The sequence below is a fragment of the Anguilla rostrata genome, chromosome 2 (assembly GCF_018555375.3).
Source record: "Anguilla rostrata isolate EN2019 chromosome 2, ASM1855537v3, whole genome shotgun sequence".
NCBI lineage: Eukaryota > Metazoa > Chordata > Actinopteri > Anguilliformes > Anguillidae > Anguilla > Anguilla rostrata.
Genome location: NC_057934.1, coordinates 15131466 through 15152144, shown reverse-complemented (window position 1 = coordinate 15152144; position 20679 = coordinate 15131466). Strand labels below are relative to the sequence as shown.

Below are 20679 nucleotides of genomic sequence, written 5' to 3'. Positions count from 1 at the left end.
CAAAGTAACATCTCCTCACTATTGCTGCCTTTTCAACTCTTATTGTGGCTTATAAATTGTATATAACACATATAAGGAGTTATATACGTATGATCACATCACATCTTGCTATGGCATTTCTGACATAATTTATGGAAGTCTATTACTAGTGAAACTACAAAAAGGTAAAAAAATTAAATTGGATGGATCCTTTCTGCTCACTGAATGTCCTGCCTGTTTTGTGTTTAATCCACTAAAACCAGAGACACCTGGTGAAACGAAATGCACATTTGTTTTGTATTATGCTGTGTGGCCACCAAACCAGGAAGGATGTGGCCCTTGGCTTTGTTACATTAAAAACATTATTTCAGATTACACTGTTCACTGTCATGAAATGTTTTCCATACTAACCGGTGTTTTTTTTTCTTCTTGTTTTTTATAACAGTGCATTACATGTTAAATGTATACTATGCATGATTTTGTAGCCTTGCAGTGCTTTACAATCAAAGAAGTGAGTGAGCTGGACAGCTAGAGGTAACATTACTTACAGGTCCAACCGAAAACAAACTAACTCTGCACAGCTTTTCATCCCCTTTGTGAACCTCAGCTGATGCCACCAAAGAAAAGCAATTCCATGGGTAACCCTGGTTCCTGAACGAGCCCTGTCGGCTTGTGTTTTTGTTTTACTGTGTCTGGGCTTCTTAGCTGGCAACAAAACCTCTGCTGAAATCTGATCCCAAGAAACAACTACCAAAAATGTCCCACACACATTTTATAATAAGAAAACAAAGGTTAAGGCGCACAAATTCAGCAGAAGTGCATAAAGACAGAGATTGCCAGTGCATAAAAGATATGCCTTAGCATGGCTATTTTATAATATTTTCAAGGTAAAAATCCTGCATAGTATGCCCTTTATAAATTGTGTTTTATACACAACCCAGTTTGTCACCATGTAATGTCTTTTTTTAGATCTCCCTGCATGTATCGATTTCTCAATCAACAGTATACTTTTAATTAGGCCTATGGCTATCAATGACATTGTCATTTCAGTCAGTGAAAAGCCTTTTATTCCATTTAAGTTAGCCCAGTTAGTGAGCCACAGCCTGACAAAACAAAATGCCTTTTGATATCCATTTAAAAAGAAATCTATGCTGCATATACTGTAGCCTAACACAATAGCAGAAACTGTCTGTAGAAAGTTTTGGATTTTGCTTATTACAAGACCTGAAGGAATTTTGCGCCACAGAAAATTGACGGGAGTGGCATTAGAATGGACGTGAGTACATTCCTTGACCCACGGGGGATGAAATCTGACTGTATCTTGGCAGGGCGGGAGCCCGGGAGGAGATGACAGAAAATCATTCAAAACTGCGGAAGCTTCTACAAGGTCAGAAGTTGAGCTCATTTGGCTGATCTAACAGCTACTGTTCTTGAATCACAAAACAGTATCCGTCAATATATTAGTGAACCTCTGACAGAAAGCATCCCTCTTCATAAATTCCTCATTAACCCTTTGAGAGAAAATGAAAAATAGACAGGCACACCAGCGGCTTGCTTTGTAAGCTTATAAAATCTGGCTCAGAGCAGCGAGGTTGTGTGGAGAACAGGAGGCATGTTGTGCTCAGGGAAACCGGTGAACTGTTTTCCGAAAGGACGAATGGCTCTAATATTGTCAGGGTCACTGGGTAGTCTTACACTACTGTGTTTATGGGGAATTCCCAGAAAGCTCCCAGGGGTTTTGTGTCGGCGCATGCAAAGGTGTGGCCATTAGCAATGTTTACTATGACTCAAACACAGACCAAACCCACAATCTACAAGAGGGACTTTTGCCCATTTTCTCATGTGTAGCAGGATAATTATACGAGGTTATCATCCCATTCATCGACAATGACGTGACCAGAAAAATGCACTTGAACATTTTACACAAACCCAATGTAGTTTGTGGTTAGGTATTTTTCAGGTGACAAATTCCTATTTTACAGACCATGTTCATCGTAATGTTCTCTGTGAGGCACAAGAATTGAGATGACCGCTGGTTTTTATCTTTAATCACCATTTAAGTCATTCAATAATGTAACCGGTTTTTGAATCATAAGTCTATTCTTCAACATTGTGTAAAGGGTGCTACTGGGTGCAATATGCAGCTCAAGCATTTGGCCTCGTTTCAACGACACACCCTGGATACGACCTAGAATTTAATCCTGACAATGCCAGAGCTAACTGTGGCCAGCAGCTCCACGGGCATGAATGTGCACGAATGGCTACGGTAGTATCACCCTGGGTAGGCGGGGTACTGCATACGTCTATACGTATTCCACTCATCCAAGGCGTTGGCCTCAGATGCATCCACAAAAAAATCTGGATGTTCCTCCATCGCTCCGCTCACTGTAGTTGATTTCTAAAACGCCGGTGTCGAACCTGCTCCTCTCTCTTTTTATGCTGACCCCTCAAAATGCAGCCCATTTCAGCGATTTTAAATGGAGGATCAATTAGAAGGGTAGAGCTTCGGCGCAGTTAGCGACACATAATGGCTGTAATGGCTTTCTAACGTGTCTCGGGCTGATAAGGTTATTCGGCGGCCGGTGCGATTACGAGCAGAGGTGGCGGTCCAGGCACAGCGAGCTGCTAACCATAAATCTCCACGCAACACCGGGGGCGTACACGCAGCTCACGGCACTGGCTTGAAATGCTCTGCCAGGGCATGAAGCACTGTCTAATTCCCAGAAGAGTCTTTGGCTTCTCTGCTATTCTTTGGGAGTGAACAATAATTGGAAAGACAAGATGTGGTGGAATTACAGAGAGATCCGGGATTACGGTGGAGAGTCTGGACTGGAGCCTCCCTGTTTGTGGTGTCGTTCATGAAATTGGCTGACAAATTCAAGCATGTGGCCAGAGACTCCAACACACGCTGAGCTTACCACTATTACCTCAGTATGAGGTCAATGAGAACAACGTCATCCGAGGATCGCTACATGGACACCTGCTCAATTTCCACCCTGTGACCAAATCGGGAGGGAATCCTGAATCCAGCAGGGCAGGGGAGATTTCTGAAACTAAGTGAAACTAAGAAAAAAATGCATACATTGTGAAAGCTCTCAGAAACCCCATCGCTTCCTGCCTGTACACCACTTTCGTCAACGTGGGTTGTATTTAAACGCACTTTATAAATAAATTTGATTTGATTTGATTCGACTTCATAATGGGGACTGTTGGGGGCGAAATGAAACCAATTCCACGTATAAGCAGCACTGTTAATGCGCCGAACTGGCGGGCCGTTTTCCTAATGGCTGTAAAAGCCTTGTAGGGGCTTTTTGAAACGTCGCTTCATTTAAATCAGAGCGATCTGTCCCTCAGGGCAGGGGAAAGGCGGCAGCCATAGATCAGCCCCGTCGAGCGGCTCCGCCCCTTCCCTCAGAGAGATGAGGAATTTGCAGCCCGTCGGCAGTTTTCCCGCTCGGAGGGGGCCTTTTCCCGAGGCCCCGGAGGCCACCTACTCTGAGCAGAAGAAGGGCGGTGACTGGAAACGCCAGCCTGCAGTTGATTAAAGGCAGGGTGGCTACCTGCTAGGGCCTCTCCTTCCACATTCGTTTCCAATGATTAGGCGCGCGTCCAGTGCCCAGCCGCGACGCCCTTCTGTCACGGCCGTCTGTTTCTGGCTTTGCCTACAGGAAACAGCCTCCAGTCATACTTCTCTTCCTCTCTCACTGACTGACCCATTCACTGACCTGCAGTTACAAGGTATTTACCACTAGAGGGCCGGCGACGCAATCGCAGCCGTTGAAGGTAGCCCGCTCTTTTCTCGTTCGAAACACGGTCTGCCTCGACGTCGAGGAAGGCACGGAGGGGGAGGCGGAGCCCGGTCCGAGGGCCGGCCCGGCCACAGCGGGGCCGAGGCTAATCCCAGAATTTGCAGCAGACATGCTGACACGCTGTCGTCAGCTCCTCCCCTCGTCCACCTGCGCAGCCACGGCCGGCGGCCCGGTCAGTCCCCCTCACCTCAATCGGCCAAGGAGACAGACTGTATCGCGGCAGGGTCTAGCACTGACCCCCAAAGCTCCACCTCCACGCCCCTTTATCGACCAGACACACATCAGTCGCATCACACGCCCAGTTGGGACATCTGAAACCCCTCTGTGTTTGACACCAGGCTAACCTACGGAGACAAGTGTCAGAGCGTCTGTCGTGTCACAGCCATTTGCGATTGTTCCCAGTCAATTAAAAACCAGACTGCACATATTCTGTTCATGTAGCACCGTTCAGCGTGTGTTCACAATATAGACATTACAGCAGCACGTAAAACGTCGTATTTGACAACATTGCACTTTCCATGAAAAAGTTTCCAAGCAGAATTAGCTTAATTGTGGGTATTAAATCGTCCTCTTCTCTGACAGTTTAACAGCAATTCAGTGCCACCGTGCTTTTAATGAAATTGTAAAGCTTCCAAAACCTTGTAAACACATTATGAGTGAACATTACTAGTGCATTTGTACTTTTACTACAACAACATTGTCTTTAATTAAAGGGCCCACTTCGTGGTAAAAAAATATCAGCATTGAAAATAACAGCAAACACTGCCTACACATTAAGAAAGAGTAAGAGTATCTATGTGACCTTGGCTACTGCATCAGACAGAGAGTTGAAATTCTTGGCCAAGAAATCAGTATGCTGGAGCCTGTTTCAGTAAACACAACGGGGAGGATCTCACCGCCGCATTTCGCTTACTTATGTGACAAATTCATGACATTGGGAGAGTGGAGAAGGTCGTTCGCGTGAATGAGTTTATGAGTGGCAGCACTGGCGTGGTGACTGAGGGACAGGCTTCCCTCCTAGAATACCGCGAGCTTAATATGACTACTGTCATGGCACCTTCGAGCGAGGCGCTTAACTGGAATTGCTTCAGTAAAAATGGGTAATATGTAAAAATGTAATCTGTGTCAGTCGCACAGGATGAGTGCGCGCGCTGAGGAAATAAATTGAAAATGAAGAAGTGGTTAAATTAAATTTATACTCTTACTGTAAATGAAAAACTAGGTTGCCCAAGATAAGGGGCCTCATTGCAGAGCCGTCTCTCCCACTAGGCAGATCAGGCGTTTGCATCTAGGGCCCCGCCTCCTCGCCCCAGGGCCCCGCCTTGTCGCATTTGTTTCCAAGAAGAAGAATCAGAAGATGCCAATGTTTTGGAGGGGCCCCCAAATTATTTTTTGCCTAGGGCGCCCAAAAGTCTAGGGAGGGCTCTGCTTCATCGGTTGAATTGTTTCTGAGACCTGCGTGTTGGGAGTTGGAGCTGGCAGGTTTAAATGGGCCTCTCGTTATGAACATTATTACCTATTTCCCTTTTCTTAAATACTTTCTGCTTGAAACGCAGCCATCAGGTGTGTCATGAGTCAGCTGCGAAAGTAATTGTGGTTCAAAGATCAAACGTAATCAAATGCTGTCACTGGATTTGATATGAAAATCTGACAGGACCAAATTGCTGGGAAGCAGGAAAACGCACTCAGAAATGGGAAAGGAAAGGAAAAGAGGGCGGAGCTAAGACCGCAGCAGCCTCGGCATCCGTCACGAGCCCCGACAGGAGAACGAGTCGCCGCGCCCGGCGGACGCAGTCAGAGGGAGCGGATCTGAGCGCGGGGTTAATTGGGGCGCGTGCAAACGAAAGCCGTTTTAGCATTCCCCTTCATCGTCTGAGGCTGCGAGTCGGGCGCCGGGGTCCCGCGGTTCCCGCGGTTACCGTGTTTATTCACCAGCGGCGGCCGAGCGCACCTTGACTCTCAGATGAAACGAGCCTTCCCTCTGAGGCTCTGTTCCGCCAGGCCAGCCGGGGGGCGGGGGAGCCCGAGGGGGATGTCGACGGGGGAGTGGGACATGAGAGGGAATCCCCCCCCCCCCGACTTTTATCGCCCCCGCTTTGCCCTTACGCGGAGCGCAGTGCGGAACCATCGGTACAGAAAAAACCTTTAAAAAAACATTTGCTCAATTGCCGTTCAATTGTTCAATTGCTTTTCAATTGCTGTTCAATTGCCGTTCAATTGATGTTCAATTGTTCAATTGCCGCAACGCTCAGTCTGAAACGGGTCGTTTCTCAGGTGATACTCAGAGTGCAGTGAGGACAAGTCTTTCGATCAAAAAAGAAAGCGCAATGAATATTGGATGAACGAATCAAAAAATCGCTGTGATCTCTAACGCTACAGCGGGGACTCGGAAAATCCCTGGCCTTCAGCCACGCGGTGTCTTACCGAGCGAGGACGTTTACACATACGCGTTTACACATAACAGTGGGCGCCGGCGGAGCGGGGGAACCAAAAACAACCTCCACATTCCCGCCTCCCTTGTTTATAAGGGCAGGGAAAATAACGAGGGAGCGCGCCAGAGCCGTGACGGGATTTTCGGACTAATCCGCCCAATTACGGTTTTACAGCTCACCTCAAAACGCCATTTAGCTAAAATGGCAGCAGTAGACTGTGGGTGCTGGTGATGTGTCTACAGTCGTGCGCGCTAACGGCTAAGTGCCCGCTTGTAAGCCAGCATCAGGCTTCGAATACACAACAGCAAATCAGAAAGCAAATGACAATGGAGTTAAACTGAGCATGCCTAAATGACTGTCTGTGTGGGGTTGCCTAGTCTTCACTGACTGTATGGTTGACCCACACCTGCTGTCCAACAGCCTGTAGATACACTACATGGACAACCCTTCTAATTAGTGGGTCTGGCTGCTTCACCCACACCCATTGCTAACAGAGGCATAAAATCAAGCATACAGCCATGCAATCTCCATATACAAGCATTGACCATAGAATGGGCCATACTGAAGAGCTCAGTGACTTTCAATGTGGCACTGTCATAGGATGCCACCTTTCCAACAAGTCAGTTTGTCAAATTTTTTCCCTGCTAGAGCTGCCTGCCTCGGTCAATTGTAAGTGCTGCTATTGTGAAGCGGAAACATCTAGGAGCAACAACAGCTCAGCCCGCAAAGTGGCAGCCCACACAAGCTCACAGAACGGGACCGCAGAGTCCTGAAGCCCATAGCACGTAAAAATCATCTGTCCTCGGTTGCAACACTCACTACTGAGTTCCAGTCTGCCTCTGGAAGCAACGTCAGCACAAGAACTGTTTGTTGAGAGCTTCATGAAATGGGTTTCCATGGCCGAGCAGTCTAAGAACACCATGTGTAATGCCAAGCATCAGCTGGTGTGGTGTAAAGCCTGAATGCATAGTGCCAACTGTAAAGTTTGGTGCTGTTTTTCGTGGTCTGGGCTAGACCCCTTAATTCCAGTGAAGGGAAATAGTAAATCAACAGCATACAATGAGATTCTAGAGAATTGTGTGCTTCCAACTCTGTGGCAGCAGTTTCAAGAAGGCCCTTTCCTGTTTCATCATGACAATGCCCCCAGGCACAAAGAGAGGTACATAAAGAAATGGTTTGCCGAGTTTGGTGTGGAAGAACTTGACTGACCTGTACAGAGCCCTGACCTCAACATCAGCGTCAAAACCTTACTAATGTGCCTGAAAGGAAGCAAATCCCTACAGCCATGTTCAAAGATCTAGTGGAAAGCCTTTCTAGAAAAGTGGAGGCAGTTACAGTAATAAAGGGAGGACCAGCTCCATATTAATGCCCATGGTTTTGGAATGAGATGTTCAACAAGCTCATATGGATGTGATGCTCGGGTGTCCACATACTTTTGGCCATACAGCGTATGACTGCACATAAATAAATCTGTGGTGTTGCATGAGTCTCTATTCTTTACTGACTGAAACCGACCAGGGAAGAGACTGCAATAGTGCTGACCAAATCAGAGCTGGAGATCTATAAACCGCCAGTTGTCAACGGGGGACCAGCCAATCAAGCAGCAAATCCAACAGTTGACATCCCACTGTATCTAACAGTACGAGCAACGGAACAGGGAAACACAGTGTTCTGGAGAGAGGCACGTTCGGGCTTTATCAAAGGAGCGTTTTTCACAGATCCGGATCCTTCCCTGCCCCTCAGCCCGTGGATGAGAGACCCCCCGGCCCCGCCCGCGTGCGCGCCGCACGTCACGCTCCGCCGCGGCCCACGCTAATCAAAGGCCCCCGATAACCGGCCGCGTGGAGCCCGACTTCAGGACGACGGGTATCAGAGAATCAGAGAGCCAGCCTTTTTGCGCCGAGAGGATGTTCGGCTCATTAAAATGAAATGCCACTTCCTTCTTCCAACTCCCAGCCCCCACCGGCACGGCAACCGCCCCCCCTCTCCCCCCTCAAACCCCCCCCCACCCACACCACACACACCCTGCAAAGAGCCACAGAGTCAACCGTCTTTCTCTTTAATGAACTTCAGCTCCACTGTTCCAGCTCGTTGTTGCCAGGGCTGGGTCAAGGCAGAGCTTCTCTCCGATGCCCCCGATGACATTTAGTGCCTCGCAAACTGTCCAACGGCCAAATGAAGCGGCGCTACCGCCCAGAGCATCAAGAAAGAGAGCGCGTGTCGGAGGGCACTCGTTCCGGGATAACAACCTCAGCGCAACGCGCTTTCGTCGTCATTGGAAACGGACATGGAGCCGCTGCGAGCACAGCCTCATCGCGCTAACTGTACGTTCCAAACTGCACCTGACACCTCTTACCCCGAGAAGGCAGAAAAAGAAGTCTTACCAGATTTAAAAAAATAAATTAGGCACGTTACAATAGTTTGATGACAGGCACTCCGGAAATATGCAAAGAAGCCCTTTTCCCATTGTTAAAAATATATCTACGCCCGTGCGTCCTGTCGAGAGCCAGATGTTCGGGGGGAGAGAGAGAGAGAGACGTCTACATTTGCGGTGGTTCGCCGAGCACAGGAAAAAATCTGCAAAAGAAAAAGCCCTTCTCCCCACCCCCTGTTCCACAGGGACACACACGCAGGCAGATTCATTTCGAAACCGTTTATTATGATGATTACAAGGAAAGTATGTAGCCGTTATTTTATTGGCACGCAACCCCCCTCCCACCTCTTTAGGTCAGAGGGGCGGGGCTAGACCGGGCTTAGCTCATTGTTTGTGTTCCTGGCCGTTCATGAGCTGACGCTTACTGTAAGTATATGGGGGGCACAGGGTGGGGGGGGGGGGCAGGAGGGAGTGGGCGGTGAATGGTTGTACATTAACACTCATTATCCCACTTCAGGCATATTTAAGCTTGGGCCGTTTTGACCATATAAACCAACTGCACCCATTTCTTTACATTACCTGCAGCTGAGCTGGCCCATTAATGAAAACAGATAGCCTCTCCAACTAGTGTGGGAAACCAGCCAGGGACCGTAATGATTCGTTCACGTACTGTGACTCCTTTTTGTTTTTATCGACATGGACAGGCAATGGCGCGAAACGGTTCCAATCCCCTGGGGGAAACGCCGTCGTATCCTTGATCAAGGTAGCCCGAGTCCCTTATGCAAATACCCACGTCTATAAACGAGAGTGAACAGCAGACATGTTTTATTTATGAGCGTCATCATTTCACGGCTGTCGTCAACAGCCACCTCGCTGCCATGTTCTTCAGGCTAATTTGGCCCCTGCTCCACCCTCTGAACATCCTTCATAGACTTTGTTTTCCCCACAGTCAGCCTTAATGTTCTTACGAAGGTCAGGTTAACTCAAAGGTCCTAATTCAAACCAGGACAATGATGATGATGATGATGATGAGGTTGCTGGTGTTTCGGTATGTGCTTTTGAAAGGAATGAGGAAGTGTATGCGGGAGTCTCGCTCGTGAGGCCCACACAGCAGGCCCGAAAGCACGCCGTCCCAGCTGCGATTACACACGCTTCCATATAACCATACCGCTAGTATGCTACTCAGAGGCTAGAGCGCCACACACACGCGATTTCCCCAATCAAAGCCGTCGCGAGCTAGCGTATAAATATGTATGTTTCTCAGACAGCGCCGTGACAGTTCTGCACCCAGACACAATTACATTACTGACTCAGGTCGCACCCCATGAAAGAAAGCGGAGCCGAATATTATCGCTCAATTAACGTCAGGGATCTGTGGTGTTTCAAACAGTTCCGCTGACACTAGCACCTTTTTTTTCCTTTTCATCTGTTTTTTTTTTTGTCATGTTCTAAACCATTTTTATATGACCATATTCTCCTCCAATGAAAGTTGAAACAATTCTGTGCTGAATAACAGTGACTTGTAAACTGACATAATGCTTTAAATGCAGGCTAAGACTTCAACTCAACACTATAGGAAAAGGACATAGTTAAGCTCCAACCGCAGGGGTAGTGATGTCATGACAGAGACGTCAACACATTAGCGTTAAAGTCAATGCAACCATGACCTGATACATTGTTCCCATCTGTAATTCTCAGAATCCAGGAAAAGGGTTTTTTCAACAGATCTGCCTGCTTTAAAACAATACAGCAGATGGAAATTCTGTGCCATGTGTTTACTAGCAAATGTTAGTCTGCCTTATACCAATGCCTCTGGCACTACTGCAGTGAGAGCTGGAGCAGAATCATTTAGCATAGTGTTTCAATACCACATGCCACAACTGTGGGCACACAAGTCATGTGACCCAGTTTCTCAGTAACCTGGAGGACTATTTCCCAGCTCCTCTTGTTTTAAGAGACTAGATACACCTACAGAAACCTCAAAATTACCCTCAAGCCATAAAAACACCCTTCAGCCCAAGCTGTGAACCATCGGAATGCAGAGGCATGTCTGTTCATTTCCATTTTTTTCTGAACCATTTTTTTGTTGTTGTTTTATAAAATAATTGTGCTGTCTGACTACAGCCTTCCAAAATCACTAGCTTACCACCTAGTTCCCAAAAGTAATACAAAAAGTAAGGCCAGAGCCTTAACCTTTATTTAACTGTAAATAAATATTTTTTGTGATTAACTATAGCGCAGGAATGCAAGCAATATGTTCTCGTTTTGGTTTAAACCCTCAAAGTGCCTCAAAGAAACACCTACAAGAGAGTTGCTGCCAATTCCAATTTCTCTTAAGCCAGTACAAATCTCCTTCCTCTTGCCCCCGCACTGACACACACAAATGCACATCAGAGATGTGCCTCACCCCCCTCCACCGCCCCCCCCCACCCCCCAATCTGGGCCTGCCTCTTCCTGCTCTCGATCACTCCGCTGATACCAAAGAGAGCACTGGGACCGAGAGCCAGGTCCACAATGCCATACATAGCCTGTGTGTGAATGCAGCACTTTGTCTCAGAAGGGCTTTCAACGGGAGACCGTCTTTTCGAAAAGACTTTCCTTCACAGTCCTTTGATCGCAGAGCAAAGGCACAGAGAAACACTTGACGTCTTCCGGCCTGTTAGGACAGAAACAGATCGTCCATCAAAAAGTCTCTTTTGGGAGGTCTGCCTAGAAAAACATCTCTGAAATAGCATCAAGTAATATATTTTCCACACAGGAGAAGAAAAAAAAAGTTTCTACGTACATTACGTGCGTGTTTCTAACACAGAATAATTAAAAACGAATTCTTTTGCTTTATTTCCTGTGCTGTTAACATTTTTGCACTGCAAAATGAGGAAAATAAGGATATATTTGTGATTTATTACAGCTCAGGAACGCAAACAATGCCATTGTTTAAGGCCAATAGAAAATACTCCCGGTATTTCCAGGGAGTACATTTCAGCAGAAATGACTTCAAAGACAAATACCATGTATTCCAGTCAATGCCAAAATAACTTAATGGCTCACTGTATTTCACGGACACCAAAGAGTTCGCTGAAGCAGCAACGTAATTAATGCCAAAGTCAAACCACGAGTAGAAGTTCCACCTATTCTCCTTTGGTCCGGTTCAGGGGAAAAGACATCCCCGAACAGTGCGCGTGCTGTTGAGCATCTTCCTGAGATCCTCCCGGTGCCAGAGAGCGAATGAGAAGGAAGCGCAACATCTGGGCGCTCGGGCGACGCATACATAATTCATCGGGTGGACGCTCTGAGGCGTCAGTGTCTGCCGCGACACAAGCGAGCCGTTATGCGCTCGCTCGCTCGCTCGGCGTCCGCCGGAAGGGCCTTTCTTCTCCGGACCGGGCCCTCCTGCCATTCCCGATGGCCCGATATTCCCGGGAAAGGAAATGGGCTCTCCGAGCAGAAATCCGAAGCAAAGTGTGCCGAAGGGCTCGCTTAAAAGCCCGCTGACAGAGGGAGGGGGGGACAGACAGGAAGACTGAACGCATAAAAGACAAGTGGTAACTCAAAATGGAAGGACACTAAATGAATGCTTTGGCCGTTCAGTTGTTTGGTTGTAGTTTCCGACCTCTATATTTTTTCACTCAATTGCTGTGAAGCGGTGCTTTACCCTTAGCATGACTGCATGACATATGCTGCAAAACAATTACTACTGCAATAGCATTAATGATATTCAATGAGGGCGGCACGGTGGTGCAGTGGGTAGCACTGTCGCCTCACAGCAAGAAGGTTGTGGGTTCGAATCTTGGCTTGGGGACTTTCTGTGTGGAGTTTGCATGTTCTCCCCGTGTCCGCGCGGGTTTCCTCCGAGTACTCCAGTTTCCTCCCACAGTCCAAAGACATGCAGGTAGGCCGATTGGAGACCCTAAAATTGCCCATAGGTATGAGTGTGTGAGTGAATGGTGTGTGTGCCCTGCAATACATTGGCAGCCTGTCCAGGGTGTATTCCTGCCTCTCGCCTAATGCACGCTGGGATAGGCTCCAGCACCTCCCGTGACCCTGCTCAGGATAAGCAGGTATAGATAATGGATGGATGGATATTCAATGAGCATTCATAGCTAGCAGATAGAGAAAGTTCACAGAGAAGGTAGTAAGGGGAAGTACTGAAAAACAATAAGTTAATGTTCAAAACATTGATAAAGGCTACTAATATTTTGCCAATATTTAATTTAAAGAGACATTAATATCACATGTTAACAAATAAAATGATCCTTTGGAACTATTTAATATTGAGGGACTGTGTTAATTTGGTTCATTGTGCTAACATCACGTCAAATCAGGGAGATTGTGTCAACCTGAGACAGCAGGGCTCTACGTTGCTCCCATTTTAGGAGCGTTTACTCACGAAAATTGATGTGCGCTAACTGGAAAAAATCATTTTGCACGTCTCCTAATTGGGATGCATTAGAGTGCTCCACAAATTTTTAGCTAAGGAGCACATGTGTTCCTTGAAAGAAATTTCAGCACAGAGCCCCCGACAGCCTTGTTAGCACTGAGAATCTAGCAGTTGTTCTCCAAGACCATAAATGCTCAACTACTGAGACACTCGCTGTGCCCAGCGAAAGAGCCAAATGGCGGTAAATGCATTATGCAGAGAAACACATTGCCTCTAATGAAGTAACAGACAAACCCTGAATTCAAAGGCGTTTAAACAACTGCCCCAGGCAGGGCAGGGCATATTAACTAGCTGATGGGATTTGGTAACCACTCTTTTATCTGACTTCCCTTTTAACAACACATGCAGCTCTGAAAAACAATTTGAATTTGTGTATGAAAGGAGAATGCTCTTTTCTTCTCTTTCCGTATTCCTGGTGCCATCTCCCGTAGATGGAGGAACTCCACACATAACATGGACGCCACATGCCGTGATGTTCAGGAGCTGAACTGGACCAGCCTCCAATCTAGACTGGCTACACTGCGGTCGTTGAGAAAGTCACAAGCAAACAGAACGGCGCTAATGCTAATCCTGACAGATGGCTGACAAACTTTTGGCCACAACTGCAAGGGTCTACCACAACTACCACTGCTGCTTCTACTGCTGCTGTCGCCGCTGCAGCCAGACTGACCTTGGAAGAGAAATCAGCAAAGTCACTCTTGGAGTAGACTGCTGCCTCCATGTATCCATCAGCGAAAGATGGAAATATTGCATTCTAAAGTGAAAACACACAAACACTGTGGGGACCGGTGTCTGTTGCAGGCTTAGCCGGGGATTTAAGAGCAAAGCGAGCTGAGATGAACACATCGCAGGGGCACACGCCGAAACAATAACCGTGTCGTCACAGCGACCGTTCCTTCCGCCCCACCTCCCCCAGGGGACCCAAGACTGCAGGTGGCGCTGTTTGCGCAGCTGGGGAAGTTCCCCACACTAACCGTGAGGTCAGCAGATCTGGGCTATCGGATCTGGGGTATCGTTCGGGAGAGGCCACGCCCCTCTTTCCCAGCATTCCTGCTCCAGTGCGAATGCAAAAGGTCAGGAGTTTTCCTTGTGGCTGCCTCCAAACAGGAAGCATTGAAGTTACTAATATTTCTCACTCCATTACCCCCATTAAGGTGACCCTGACCAATAGAAAAGAACAGCATCATTTTGAAGTATCAAACAAGAAACAATCACTCATTGAAACTCACTAACGAGGACCATGCATTGAAATCCTGAAAGCAAAAAAAGCAGGAAAAGTTCGGAAAAACAGCCACGCCCCTTTCCTAAATATTTTAGATTTTTAGATACAAAGGAAAAATCTGCCCTACATTTAAGGCTAAAACTAAGTAAACATGACCTGACGGTCACCTCTCCTTCGGTGCTTGATGCACAGGATGTGGGTTCAAAAAAGAAAATCTAAATCACTAGCCCGCAATGTGTGAACCCTACAACCCAGCTGAGTCACCTTGAAAGCAGTCAGCATGTTCCAACAAGGCAAAGGGGAGAAAATGAAACAAAATTTTTTGCGGGAGGTGTTCGAGGAGGATCCTCAAAGGGGACATGCCGTGAAACCAAGAAACAAAGACAGCGCGGTAACTGACGCTAAAAGCGCAATTGGCCATGTCTTTCTCCCGTGTGTTCTGGCTTCTGTTCTTCTGATACTCCTGTAATCTTACAAACCTTACGCATTCACAGAGTAATGGAGCTGGGAAGCAAGCTGTGAGCACCGCCTAACTGGAAACCTCATGACATTCATCAATTTTCAAAAAATACGTACATAAAACAACACGATCCCCAACTGGATGAAGCTTTTTTGCCTTTTAATATGCTATCTATTATATATTTACAATTGCAGTACAGGTGCATCTCTGATATTCACCTAATTTTATAGCATGCAATGCTTCACCTTCAGATGTGCCTTTGCACCAATGGGAGTTTTGTCCTCCCCACCAAGAATGGTATCACTTCAAAGAGCATGCTAAATGGACTAGCACCTGTGAGTAGCATACAGTTGAGCATATATGCTTTCTTCAGTGTAGCCTAGTCTAGAATTCACTTTACATTTCTCAAGATAGGCCCAGTAAGAACCCTTACAAGAGCTTTCAACACAAATATGAAATTCAGAAGCAGTGCAGATCGAGTCGTGTGTCACATGCTTACAAGCTACATTAATTGCTTCTTTCTACAGTTGTTTGAAAAAATGTTTGAAAGAATCGAGTTCAGGGTCAGATTTCAGAAACCAAGCTTATGAGGACTGCTATTCCACATTGTAAAATTCCATCAGCCATTTCCGGAAAGCCATTTCCTCTAGAACTACGACAGGAAGCGGCAGGCCAAAAGTTGTGGAAGAAGGAACACTTAACCAGAGATGAGTGAAATGGAAGAAAAAGTAGCAATCACTATTTGTCACATCGATTGCAGCAATAAAGCCAAAATTAATCGCAACCTATATGTGGTTCTCTCTATTGTGGTAAAAGCCTAACCAGATATGGCCCAAGTTGTTTTTGCAAGTTATAAATCCTTTTTTAAAATTCAATTCTCACGTCCCCCAATTAAGAATTACACAAGTAAATATTAGAGATCAAAGAAAGTGAAACACGAAAATGGTTGCATACACTCTCTTACAAGGGAAACATCAAAAAATAAGGACATGGACATCTTATTGACACATGGAATTGCTTGAATGACAAAGGAAAAGTACTTGCACATGTATAAATGATTGATTTTGAAATTGTAAAAAAGAAATTGGCCAGTAGCAAAGAAATGAATCCCTGTTTATGTATACTTTTCATATTACCCAAGACCAGAATTCTACAACACCTTCGTCATCAGGAGTAATTTGTTTAAATTCTAGGAACACTATCTTGTCAAGCAGGCTTCAACATGCATCACATACAAAGCGTTTCTGTTATCACCTGAAGATAATAAAATGCATTTCTTACATCTTTGGCAGAATTTGTTTCTTTTTTTAATAGCAAGGCCATAAGGCTTTTTAACCCTGTTGTATATGTAACAAATAAACATCTAGCAATTTTTCAAGTGAGTGACGCATCTGTTTTCATTCAAATACTACATTGTTGGGTAGCCCTTCAGCTTGAAGTCGGCTGAGCAAAACTTTCCTTTCAGTTCGTAACAAGAGGTCAGCACAAAGGCCAAAGCAAACGCTGCGGAGAAGTAGATGATGAGGGACTGGCTGAGGTGTAGTATTTATTCGATCGATTTGGCAGAGACCTGCCAGAACAAATAAGAGAACCAGCGCGTGCAGAAGTAAAAGGCCCAGTGGCTTTGTAGAAAAAGCAGGTGATTTTGTATGCCCCCAGGTTATGTTCGGTGAATACAAATCTATAGAGCAAGCTAGCAAGAAATCATTCAGATTAGAAACACTCGTCGTAATACTCATTGCCACATCCTGAGGCAGTGACATAACAAATCCCCAGTTTCAGAACTCATGTGATGTGTCAACCCAGACTCCCAATGATTCTGCAATGCACGACTCACAACATCCTGTGTGATTGGTACGGTTACAGCAACGCTGCCTTACTATTTTCCGCAATTGCCCTCTGCGTTCTAAGCCTTGCTCTGAGTACACCTCCGGAGGATGGAGGTGAAAATCTTGTTGATGCAGGCGGTTCGAGCGTTCCGCCCTGAAAGCACACCTCCCCACGCTGGTCATGTGAGATCTCTGCTTTCACTCCTCCAGGCTAACGCATTTTCTTTTCCAGATGAATGTTTGGAGGTAGCGACGCAAACTAGTTTGAACACTCACCTAATACCACCCTCGGAAAGGAACTGGAACTGCTCTGATGAAGGAACTGGACTTGTGGGCCGTGGCTAAAGGATTGCAGGTTTCAATCCAAAACTGTTGCCTTGAGCAGGGTACTTTAATGGCTCCAGCAAATATCTAAATCCAAAAAAGACTGTGTATTTCTTTTAAAAATGTCTATGTAAGCTGGGTGAGATTGTCTGCCAAGAAAATGATTACAAAGATAGTCAACAGTTAGACTACTTTTGTAGTAGCACTTTTTGTCGTTGTAGTCCCGTATATAGGAAACCTTAAGATAATGTCTAGATAGTACTGTAAGTGTGCTCAAGAGAAACGAGGCCCCACCCAATCTGGTGTCTTCGACTCTCAATTGTATGTAGCCTGAAGCTTTTTTGGCTTCCTTTCCTCTTAAATAATTAACTTCCAAGTTGAGGAAGTTCCTACTGACTCCATTTTGAATTGGGGGGAGGTACCCAGGTGTCTCTATAGAAAGAATCAGTGGTCTTACTCACAACTTAACACAAAAAGGGTAAGAGTTCTGCATGCATTTTTCGAAGGATTTTGAATTGTTTAAATGTTTCGAAGTAGATAATAGGTCTCATTATAGTTTCAATGCCTGTGACTGTCAAAATATGTAATAATTAAAGAGTGGCACTGAATTGTAACTGATATCAGTTGAATGATTCATACACATTATTAATTCACTAAAACCAGAACATCCAATCCAAAGGCTTTTTCATATTATACAAGACAGGAAAAGGTTTCCAAACCTGAACCCTGCATGACACAAAATCTGACACTATGAGAACATCATGTCCCCGTCCCATATGATTTATACACACACCCTTTTAAGACTGTTCAGGATACTGTAGAACACAATGTAGATGGCATTTATATAATGTTATTCTTGAACAGCAGGAGTGCATTATAACTCCATATGCATCTTCGCAAGGGAAGGCTCTCTGACTCTCTGTCCTCAGATATAAACTGTGCTTTGTTCCATATAAGGGGTCCAACGAAAAAGGAAGAACTCTCCATTGAATATCTGTGGCTTGCTGTGTTGTCTTTTGGCTGAAAAGGCATAAATCCATTTTCTCTCTTAAGCCTATTTTTTGTAAAAGCCCTGTATAAATGATGTTCGTATTACAGAATTAGGATTCATTCACTAGAAAAGGAAGTTCTGCAACCTTGTGCAATATAAAATGTAGTCTTGAAGCACTTGTGCAGGATGATAACATGTTACAAAACACAAAACCAATCAACTGAAGACAGCGGACACTGAAAATTGCAGCCCAAGGGCGCACTTACATGGTTAAAAGCAATCCTGTAAAACATCACATATTCATTCAGTCTGAAGCCCTCACGGAAGATTGCCAGGCAACGGCAAATGCTACAGAAGAGAATGTATTGCAAGTGAAGCGTGAATACTGTAGACATGAAGGTACTTTTCACGAAATGTGTCTGTGTGTGTGTGTGTGTGTGTGTGTGTGTGCGTGTGTGTATGTGAGCTAAAACTATCAAACCGGTAATGTCATAAAGGGTAGCCTACTTTTATGCGACTTTAGTGAGCTATGATGAATGTAAGACGTTCAAATCTTTATACACTAGTCTGACGCAGATTCGTGACAACATAATTATGTAGGATATTGGCGCTTATACAAATATAAGCCTGCAGTAATTTACGGTAACGAGCTAATGCAGATACTGTAGTTTTTAAATCATGTTGCATTTTATAAGAATAATTGACAAAGACCTGAAATAAAATAATCATGGGCCGACGTCTTGTTAGGCTAAATGAGGAAAACGAAAAGATTATGATATTGCAAGAATGGTATCTACGAGCCTGTTCCACTAACCCACATTCACTGTACATTAACTGTAGCCTGTTCTCTGGTTGTCAGACCCTGGACAGACATCGCTCTTTTTCGCATTAGCTTAGCTCCTAATGTTGTCATGACAAAAATCACAAGTGACATAGAGAAAATAAACAAATCTATTTGAATGAATAAAAACAATCAAAATATATTTCCTTTATCATGCATGTTGAAGAACAAACGCCTGTTTGCTTGACTTGTTTATTTCGCTTTTATTTTCCTTGTTTGTATCACTCGCTACAAACACGCCGAATCTTGGTTAGCTGTCTGGCTACCTGTATGTGATGGAACGCGATTCTGAAGCAGAGTCATTTTCCATTTCAAAACAAATTACAATTGATTAGCTACACTACATCACTGCTGTCCACTAATCGAGATATTGATGTAGCTGTTCATTATGCGAAATAATTCTCTCCTATTCCCATTTAACAATAAACCGCCCACAATCCCCAACCAATGTACATTAGGTTATGTCTCTTACCGTACTGTGGGTGACACTTGCCCAATTAGGATAACAGTGCCAGCGAGGGAATGGAGAAATCCTGGGAACCGACCCGAACAGGGGAAATATCTCTCTAGTTCTGGCTTGCTTGTTTTCGAAAAAATAGCAAATCTTGTTTAAATGACTTCCACTCCACACTGCTGTCAGTGACTAACCCACCCCGGGTATTTCATCCTAGTAACTGAAGAGAGAGAGAGCCGCCTGGCGCTCTTGTGTGAAACAACACGTGCGCTAGTCCAGTAGCACCTCAGGGCGCAAAAATTCGGCCGTGCGTGCATAGCCTACCACTGTTCAGGCAGTAGCACCATCCACTTAAGTAATGTGCAAGTTACTTCATTTTTAATTATTCTAGATATATTTTCACCAAAAGTGGCAAGAGTTTATTGAATATTTATTAACTCAAAATAAAGTCAAAAACATAAAACAAAAGGTTGGTTTAATTTGCACTGAAACAATCAATTGGATTATAGATTGTTTAGTGATTATGATAAATAACTATGCTTCACTTACCAAAAATGAAGGATTAAAAAAAAAAATTATGATTCACCTTACTGGTATAAAATGAGGATAAGAGTGTTACATTTAACAAACGATTTACTAAAATTAGTCATTTTTGAGTATATAATACTTTTCGTACAATTACAGTTTGTAGGGTTTTTGAAGGTTTAGATTTATGGTAAAAGAATCAAGCCAAGAAACGGCACCATCTACTGGTGAAACATACAGGTAGCAATAACAAACGTTCTTATTTTATGTTGGTGGGATCTTAGGGGGAAGTTTTGAAGATCATTTATGAACGCAACATAAAATTTGAATAAAAATATAATCAATAACGATGACATCCATTTAATTTCTGTGCTGTTTTGGTGTGGCATTATATAGACATGTTATAATACTAATAATAATAATAATAATCATCATCATCATCATCATCATCATCGTCGTCGTCGTCGTCGTCGTCAATTGATACGTGTTCACAACTTTGTGGCTATGTAAGACATTTAATTATACGTTTGAATAATTGCAATAACAAAGCACCACAGTACACAGCACACTTAAGTTCTAATGCAAACATTTTCACAGAGATGTAGTCATTATTATATAGTTCATTATGCAATCATAAACTAAAGAGAATACAGACATTTTGTAAGTAACAATAAGATCTGGGGTTTCTTATAAAGTGTGCTCATTCTGTTGTCAATCTCATGTGGACCATAGAGGATCAGATCTCACAGTTACACAAATTATGTAATACTCTACTAATAGTGATATGGAGGTGTATACTGTGGCCCCTTTCATGTTTTCCACTTTTGTGAGAGACACCAACACAACTGAAGAATGTTAGTGACTTTTAATGTGACCTTAATTTAAAAATGTCTTAAATGTCAACAAGCAATAGTTTAAATACGAGAGATAATTCTGAGGGCCATGTGAAAATTCAGAGCGGTTGCTTCTGTGGATTTTTCTTTCAGGAAAATACTTTCTTT

General features: G+C 44.6%; 1 protein-coding gene across 4 annotated transcripts in view; it reads right to left on the bottom strand.

The window, feature by feature from the left end:
• ptprea (protein tyrosine phosphatase receptor type Ea) overlaps positions 1 to 19374 on the bottom strand; it is a 75196-nt gene extending 55822 nt beyond the window's left edge. For all 4 annotated transcript variants that reach the window (XM_064320736.1, XM_064320738.1, XM_064320737.1 and 1 more), the window contains exon 1: positions 19172 to 19374. The gene's annotated coding sequence lies outside the window, so the exon portion shown is untranslated. The remainder of the gene's footprint in view (positions 1 to 19171) is intronic.
• Positions 19375 to 20679: the final 1305 nt, after the last annotated feature.